The sequence below is a fragment of the Haliotis rubra genome, unplaced genomic scaffold, assembly GCF_003918875.1.
Source record: "Haliotis rubra isolate DU_JTF1 unplaced genomic scaffold, ASM391887v1 Scf518, whole genome shotgun sequence".
Taxonomy (NCBI): Eukaryota; Metazoa; Mollusca; class Gastropoda; order Lepetellida; family Haliotidae; genus Haliotis; species Haliotis rubra.
This window is the reverse complement of record NW_025767211.1, coordinates 15,447-24,898: the sequence shown is the minus strand read 5'-3', so window position 1 is coordinate 24,898 and position 9,452 is coordinate 15,447. Positions and strand designations below refer to the sequence as shown.

The 9,452-nt window shown below is 39.4% G+C and overlaps 1 long non-coding RNA gene across 1 annotated transcript; it reads left to right on the top strand.

The window, feature by feature from the left end:
- Positions 1 to 2,531: 2,531 nt before the first annotated feature.
- Positions 2,532 to 9,010, top strand: LOC124292438. The gene is made up of 3 exons (XR_006902452.1): positions 2,532 to 2,638; positions 7,142 to 7,243; positions 8,481 to 9,010. It is a non-coding gene; the product is annotated as an uncharacterized LOC124292438 (long non-coding RNA).
- Positions 9,011 to 9,452: the final 442 nt, after the last annotated feature.

Genomic DNA, 9,452 nt, shown 5'->3' with positions numbered 1-9,452 from the left:
ATTATTAATATTATTCTTGCTGGAAAAAGGTTCATATACCTAGCAGTATAAATGACAGAAAACCGACTTTGGACAAATTTCTAAATTCGCTAAAAAATCTTCTATCAATTGAAAGATATATAGCTAGACAAAATAACAACATGGCAAAGTTCCAAAGGAAATGGCCCAAGGAATTGAAATTATAATATCAATTTATATCTGTAGCCTGACTATACTTTCTCTTATAAGCACTTTTTATTATACTTGTAATACTAGACTATATTGTTTGTTTTGCCAATGTTGTTATTTCATTATATAACATTGAACACTAGACAAATAATAACACAGCAAAGTCACAAGGTAACGGCCCAAGGAATTGAAACAATATCATTCCCTGACTATACCTTCTCTTACAAGTGTATTATGCACTACCTAATATAAGTGTACCACGCTATTGTATCTATTTTGCTTGACTATAATGTTTACTACGCCAACATTGTTATTTCATTGTACCATATTCACCACAGAAGTAATGCCCAAAGAACTGTAATAATATCCTTAGCCTGACAATACTTTCTCTTATAAGTGTATCATGCACTACCTATTGTATGGGTTATGCTAAACTAAAATGTTTGCTATGCCAACATTGATATTCCATTATATTACTTTCACCATAAAAAAACATGTAGCCTGAACATACCTTCTCATGTAAGTGTACTACGCATTACTTGCTGTATGTGTCATGCTAGTCTATATTGCTTTCTGTTTCATCAAACCATACTTATATGCTTCTGTATATGCTCCACTGAAATGAATAAAAATATTGAAGAAAAAAAATTGACTCTACTTCATAGTTTTCTGTTGAATCAATGGTTTGATCCTTAGCAAAGTGTGAATAGCATATATGTCGTATCCGTTGTATTGTTCAGTGCACTTCCATGTGTAGAAGCGCTCAGGCAATCATAAGGACACTGATCATTACTGACCCACCCACCCACCAGACCTGTTAACTTATATAGAACAAACTTTATGGATAACAACTTCTTTTTATTCGTGAGTGCGACGTTTCGATACAGATTCTTGTACCGTTGTCAAGCATAATGGAACATGAAGAAGGGGGAAGTATATATATACTGGTTGTAACAATGTAACAAAGAAAACAACATAATTAACATAATAGGCTAGGCAGAAAGCTGATGAAGCCAGAGAGTAGACAAAGCCTATTATGTTAATTATGTTGTTTTCTGTATCGAAACGTCGCACTCACGAATAAAAAGTTGTTATCCATAAAGTTTGTTCTATATTGTACTTCCAAACTTCTAAAATGCCACTCAAAGAAGTTGTCTGTTAACTTATATTGACGTTTGCATGATGTTAGTTAGTTAGGTAACCAAGAGTCAACTACATGCCTAACCAGAAAGTCCAGAGTGAATCTGGATTCATCTGAAGACTAGGGCGATTCAGCTACTTTCCACGCTCTGAACACCATTGGCATCTCTCTAGAATGTGTGGATTTCTCAACAATGGTACACCATAACGTCACTGAACATCAAGGTCTTTGCTGACGGTTTCTCATAGTCATGTCAGGACCTGTACTTCGGTGGCGCAAATGAGCGTCTGAGTGAGTATGTTTTTCAGCTGCTTTTTAGCAGTGTTCCAGCAATATTACGGCACAGACACCAAAAATTGGCTTCGCACATTGTATCCATGGCGACAATAAATTGATTGTTTGCGCCATGTTTCTGATAGATCAATCGGTACTGGACCTATGCTGTTTACCTACTGCGGACCACGAACATTTTGTGTCTCTTAACTTGTTCCCACGGCTGAAACACATTGGCTACGTCTCGTCTTGTTCTACCAGCCTAGTGGTTAAAACTTTTGCTCGTCACGCCGAAGACCCGGGTTCGATTCCCCACATGGGTACAATGTGTGAAGCCCATTTCTGGTGTCCCCTGCCGTGATATTGCTGGAATATTGCTAAAAGCGACGTAGAACTAAACTCACTCACTCGCTCACTCACTGTACCAGTAACAAACAGCCAGAAGCCATTTGGCGTTCAGTCCGTTGTGGACTGCAGATCCATAATACTAACGACTCCGAGAGATTTGACCTTTGTGTAAAATTAATCAAGAATAACCCCCTTACTCATGGTCGACGTGCACTGTTTTGGGATAGGTGTTATAACCGCTTCGAAACTAAAACCTATCTCTGTCAGTCATTGTCCAATGCTTTCCTTTCTGCAAACGAATGACACTTAAATTTAGCATTTATATTTCATGATCAACTACGTTTTGAAGATTGTATGTCATTCTATATCGAGCACTGTGAGATGCAGTCTGTAAGCTTTTAGGACTGAGCGAGAACGATGAACATCATTCGCTGTTTCTGTGTGATACTTAGCGTTGTGTCCATCACATTGCCCTTTGACATAGCAGACATGTTTGATGGTTTGACGAAAAAAGCTTTGAAAAAACAAGGCAAAAGCCATCTTCACTGTATTAACGAATGTATCAGACGAGCATCTTGCACTCAAGTAGCCTCAGTCACAAGTAAAGTTCTTGGACCCTATCAGTGCCTCCTGGAGGGTACAAATACTTCGATGGATCACAACCTCAACGGCTGTGACAAGGTATTCGTAATGAGCACCATACCAAAGGTGAGTCGTATCACAGCTTACGAAATAACTACTGACTCGCTAGCCAAATGCTAGGTGATTGCGAATCGGGTCAGTAATAAACCGTTAAAGCTATCCCGACTGGCTAGCTGAAAATCTCATATAATTTGTTCTTTATTTAATGCACATGGATATGATGAAGTCAATTATGAAGGTGTTAAAAGTCCGTTCGCAAAAGTTTCGTGATATGCGTATTATCACTTGTCTCACGAGGATCGCTATATAAAAATGTAAATAGCGTTGGGCAAAAGAGGTTAGAAACCATTACAATACAAATGTAACGTTTAACATCTGCTATTACCATACATCACACCAATTCTGAGCAATGAGCATTTTGATATTGATATTTTGCAGGGCAAGTGAAGTATGATATGGGCTAGCAACACTTAATGTAACTGGCCCTCCTGGCCACTGACTTCAAAATTTATTCATACACTGAGTCGTATCGCCAGGGACCTTTCTGGACTACAGGTGTCCTATAAGCTAATGAATGGTATGGCATGTCCGTTTTGGCTTCGTTATCAGGGGACTAGATCGAGAGGAAAAAGCATTTTCGTGGGTGTACTATGGGAGTACACTTGAAATAACGAAAGAGAAAGGTTTGGGCCCATGTTCGAGTTATGTGGACTGTGAAATTTGTACTAAATCGGTAGTCCTTGTGAGGCAAATAAAGTGTGAAGCGATGACCAACATTTTTAAATCGATCATATGAACAGGTTGTAAAAGCAATACATTTTGAGGCATGATAGTATTGGCAGCAGATTCTAAAAATGTTCTTTGGATCTGGTACTATTCCATACTTTCGGTTGTGAAAAATTGTCTGTTTAATAAGACGCCAAATAATATTCAAAGGATCATTTCGATTTTCCTTTCATCCAAATAGTATGATTTGTGGAGTGAGTTTAATCCTTATTCCAGCATCAGACATGAGACCTCTTCAATTTTCTTCCAAAATCTATGTATCAAATTACAATCCAAAAAAAGGTGGAAAATGGTTTCATTAGAAGTATTACAATAGCTGCACAGTGATGAGTCACTGACTTTTATTTTATGTAAATAGTAATTTGTGCCTAAAATATTGTTAATAATTTTCATTTGGAACCATCGTAATTCCGTACTCTGTGTACATCTAAATGGTATAATGTTATACGTTCTCCAATCTGATTCATCAAGTTAGATTCAAGTATGGTTTCCCATTTTAAATTTGAGGTTGATTTCTTGAATATTGACGGGAGAAGAGTGATAAAAAAGAACTTGCTACCCTTATCAAAACCCAACAGTTTATTAATGTAATAAGGCACTATAGGCAATTCTAATGATAAGTGATCTGAGATAAGAAGTTGGCATTGCACTGAAATGTAGCTACAAATTCAATAAAATCTAAATATTTTCCATAATTATCCAGTAAACCTTTAACCGACCTCATTCCTTTCTTGTACCAATCTGAGTAAAAAGGTGTTACCAATAATTAGTTTGTTGTTGAACCACAAAGGAAATGTCAGAAATTCCTCTACACTTGGTGATGGTTGCAATAAGGTTCCAATGTAATCTGCCCAAGCCATAAGTACATCGCTCCAAAAAAGATTATTCATGGTGTCGGCATATTCTCTTATTTGACTTGGGCCAATTTCAAAGAAACTTACTGGTAACGGGGGGTAGATTAACAAACAAACGATTTTGGAGGTTTGAGTCTTTTGTCAAGATTCTTTTCACCCACTGTGACTGGATTGTTTTAAAGATATGTGGTACTTTAATTCCTTCATCTTTATGTGTACAGTACATTTTCTCTCTCTTTATTTTGTCAGTCTTTCCACCGCAAATATATTGAAAACAGTTGTGCTTGATGTTATTCAATAATCTTATGTTGCAACAAAAGCCAGACGAGACTACTAATCAATATGCATGATTCGTACCACAAGTTGAACACAAATACTTGGTTCCAATTGGTTTACACACAGAGTAATAATATAAGCTTACAGACGTATGTAGTGTTGATCGGTTTGGTGTAGTGCGGGAAAGAGCAATCGGTGATGGAAATATTTTGTTATTCGTACTATTTATGTGGGGTACAATGCGATAGATATGTGATGAAAATGATGAAGGGCATTGTAACTTGCAAAAATGTATGTCATCATTGAGTGCGTCGTTTAAGTAGTTTTATTTTTATAAACAGGCGGACAATAACACTATCGGGTCCTGCCTGATGGAAAGAACTCAGCACTGTTACGAGATATCTTTCTTTTCTTTAACTGCCGATGAGTTTTCAGTACATTGAGAAGGAAAACATCTGATTAAATTGAAATTAAAATATGATTGACAAGTTTTATCCGATTTGAAGTGGTTGTCTAGATGTCAAATTGAAAGTTTGTAGAAGTCGCGGTGACTGAGTGGGTTGGATCTCTGACTTTGTGATCGGGACTCCACCCTCTGATTGCTGATGATAAACAAAGTTTCACTTTGAAGGGGTTTGTAAACATACAGCCCATGAGTATGTGAAGACATGCTTCCCTATCATATCTTGAAAAGCGGCATATCTGCCTGGCCGTTCAAGGGTATATAACTTGTGAATATGCCATCCGTATGCCATCCATACACGCGGCCATAAAATTGCGAGAAGACTTTCATGAAGACTGTGATGGCAGATAGTGGGTACGCATACAGCAAGCATGTCATTCAAGGTCATTGAGCGTCAGCTTGGCTGCTCCTGCTCTGTCACCAGTGGACTTATCCGGAAACACCAAAATACAGGCGCTGCCAAGGATCGACCAAAGCAAAGGCAACCAAGGCAGACCACTCCAGATGAGGATCGCCTTCTGAACCCTTTGCCTCGAGCACTCGTTTAAAGCTATGGATGCCCAACACAGGTTTTTCAACCAAGACCATGCGTGACCGTCTCAAGGCTCTTGGTTTGAAGGGTTTTAGACGTCCATCTCTGACTCATGAACATCAAAGGCAATGTGGTCTTTTGCTCGACGGCGCTGGAATCCTGGTCTGGAGACGGATCCATTTGTTAGACGAAAGCAGGTTTCTGCTTCATGTTACGTCTGGTCGTCTGAGGGTTTGGAGGTGCATTTCCACTGCTGAAGTACCGAGAAGCATTCACCCTAATGTTCCCTTTTGTGGAATCTCAGTTATGATATGGGGATGTGTCTCACATAACTGTTAGTTGACATTGGTGACTGGGCGCTACATCACGGACATTCTTGATCAAGTTTTTGTGCCTCATTTTGATAACCATCCATTTTCTACCCGTCCCATATTCATGGACAACAACGCTACGCCACACCGTTCCCCAGCTGTACATGTGGGAGAGTTCATATTATGGAAACTCTCCTTTGGCCTGCAAAGAGCTTGATCTGAGCCCCATCCAGCACATCTGGCATTCTTGGTCATCGTTTGTAGGCACGTGACGGGTACACGTGATACTTATGTCAGGCCCCTCGCTAGATTTCAAGGGGTCTATACAGACAGCGAGATCTCATCATGTGTCGAACCAGGACAATGGTTATTCCATGAACTGCTTTTCCACAAAATCAACAGTGTTGGCATTTCTTACTTACAGAGCATACAAATTCAGATATTGTCTAGATTTTGTTGTTTTTCTGTAGCCAATTATTCAATCTTCCTTCAGATAATCAGGCCTCACTACCCTCCTGGGAGTTTGAAAGTTCTGACACCTTTCTGTTCATATCACTGTTCTAAAATAGAGGGAGTGTTTAATTTGATTAAGTTCAATGTGTATGTAACATATGTTAGCAAAGCAAATGTTTAGCTAAAATAATTAGGCCACCCCACTAACGGGCTGCTGTTTTCTGACTGGCTGAGAAAAGAGGCTGGTGTTGCATAATTCACTGAATTTGTATTGTTGTCTTCAGTGTTTGTATTAATGATTAAATACTCGGCAAAGTTGTAATTTTTAAAGTTTTTATTAGTGATTAAAGAATTTAGTCCAATAGGTTTCATTTTTAAAGTAAAAATAATATAAACATTCGAATGAGCGGATTTTCCCAGCATGCGTTTATATCTCTATACAAACAAATTGCAATAGGGCCTATAATGCCTTGCGAGGCGCTATTTCCGGTACAAACTTGGTTCCTGGCTCCCTTTGCGCGAGCCAACTTGCGATGAGAGACGGGGCCGAGCCTGTTTTCCGGTACCTGATTTCCCGTGACAAGCGTACATTCAAGAACGAATTCTGATTCCGAATTGCGCGACCGCCAAATATGACTTTACTAGACAGGACTAAGTGTACAATCATGCTTGGCTGTAACAGCTATTGACAGTCGTAATAGTTGGCTATATTGGGCATTTTTTTATCAGAAATTCGTTATTCCTGCAAAGAGTATCGGTTCCTTAATGTCAACTGACAACCATGAGAACAGTCGAAAAGGTACGAAACGTTGTCACCGGAAGTGCTAAGGTCTCGCGAAGTACCGTGACCTACTTACGGGCCCTATCAGTTTTAATATGGAACTCTTTTTGCAGGTTATCGGAGGTGCCTGTCAAGATCACAAGTGTGGCTTTGACGAGCTATGTGTCCCTGCTAGACTTGGATACAAATGTCTGAAAAGCAAATAGGGGTTTCAAGTAAGACGTCACTTACGTTGAATATGTGTTATGTAAATTCATGGCTGAATAATATATAATGGCTAACATCTGAAGTGATGGTGTATATCGAGCTAGGGTTCATGCAGAAAGCAAAAGTATTGGTCCCCGTGGTATTTGATATGGTGATGTACCATCAGCTGTGATCCCAACTGCGCAGATCGATGCTCATGTTGTTTATCACAAGATTGTCTGATCGAGCCTCGATTATTTTCAGACCGCTGAAATATAGCTGGAATACTCCTGAGTGAGGCGTTAAACAACAATCGTCCAACCAACTTTCAGTTGTTAACGATCTATAGCCCGTTTAAATATTGTGTTGTTGTGTATGGTGACGTAGTTGTGTTGTTGTTACATGCCAATTTTATGTGTAAATCTGCGATATTCTAGTTATTTACTGTCCTTTTCTGTCAGCTTTGACTCACTCACAAACACGTCACTTCGAGACAAAGGAAACATGGTTTACGTTCAGTTTCGTTGGTGATAAAGAAACATATTAAACAAACAAACAAGAAACTAAAATAACAAGCAAATGCAGTATTCAATCTACATGTAAGGACATCGGACATTGGAATCTCTAATACTCCTTCGTTTAAACTCCCAAACGAAGAGTGAGTGAGTTTAGTTTTACGCCGCACTTCGCAATATCCCAGCTATATGGCAGCGGTCTGAAAATAATCGAGTCTGGACCAGACAATCCATTGATCGACAGCATGAGCATCGATCTGCGCAATTGGGAACCGATGACATGTGTCAACCAAGTCAGCGAAACTGACCACCTGATCCCGTTTGTCGCCTCTTACGACAAGCATAGTCGCCTTTTATGGCAAGCACATGGGTTCCTGAAGACCTATTCTATCCCGGATCTTCACGGGTCGTCAAGGCAGGGGACACGGTAACTTGTAACGCTTTAACCAGTAGGCCACCCCAAAGGCCTGCACAAGCATGAAGCAGTATTCTTGTTTAAAAGCTAATACAGCTGTACTCTGTCTTCCCACATTCATTCATTCATTACATGCATAATACAGCTGATCATTTTATCAGATTGTTCTTACAATTCAGAAGATCGATTCTTATGCTGTTGATCACAGGAGTGTCTGGTCCAGATTCGATTATTTACAGACCGCCGTCATATTGCTGGAGTGCGGCGTTAAACTACAAACAAACACAACCTTTGAAAACAAATGGTCTTAAGTTTATAATGTTTTTCATGTTTCAGGTATCGAGGGCAGAATCCTAAAAGGGAGGAAGACGCTCGAATCCATGACGAATTGATATGCTTGACATAACCTGTTTTAATCTGACTCATACTTGCTTGACAACAATACAAGAATCTGCATCGTCACATCATCCGAATAAAGAAGTTGTTCATCCATAAAGTTTTTCCTTATCTAACGCAAGGGTATTCCTTGCCATCTGTCTACGGGATCGGGATCAATCTAACTGTATACTCTAGCAACCAAATACAGTTAACACCCATATCATCTTGCTTAAAAAAATTTAATTCGTCTTGTACATTGGCTTCTCAACTTATGTAATTTGTTGTTCTTGCTCTCAACGTGACCTCTTCTAATCATTTGTTGTTTGTTATTAATTAGTGATAATATGCTTCTTGGCACAGCATGCTACGAATTATACTTCTCATCACCAGGTTGTAGTGAATGTTACCTTGATAACGGTGTAAGCATCTATTTATAAACGTCCCTCTAGTACATAAACAAACAGTTGTAAACAAACAGTCGTTTGTTTTGTTTTTGACTCTCCATCTTCTAGCACCCGTGAAAGTCCGGGTTAGAATATCGGCCTTCAGTAAGCCATGCTTCTCGTAAGAGGTGACTAATGGGATCTGGTGGTCAGGCTCGCTGACTTGGTTGACACATGTCATCGGTTCCCAATTGCCCAGATCGATGATCATGCTGTTGATCACTGGATTGTCTGGTCCAGACTTGATTATTTACAGACCGCTGCCATATAGCTGGGATATTTCTGAGTGCGGCGTAAAACTCAACTCACTCACTCCATCTTCTAGAATACTGAGCAAACAATTAACAATATTCTTAGGGTTGTGTTCAGCTCAGTATGGTTTCAACTCAGCCAGACGTCGATATTCGTGACAATTTGGAAATCGTGTCATGGAACAGTCACCGAAACTGGCTTGGGACTATTTAAAAACACTCAACTTTCCCAAACC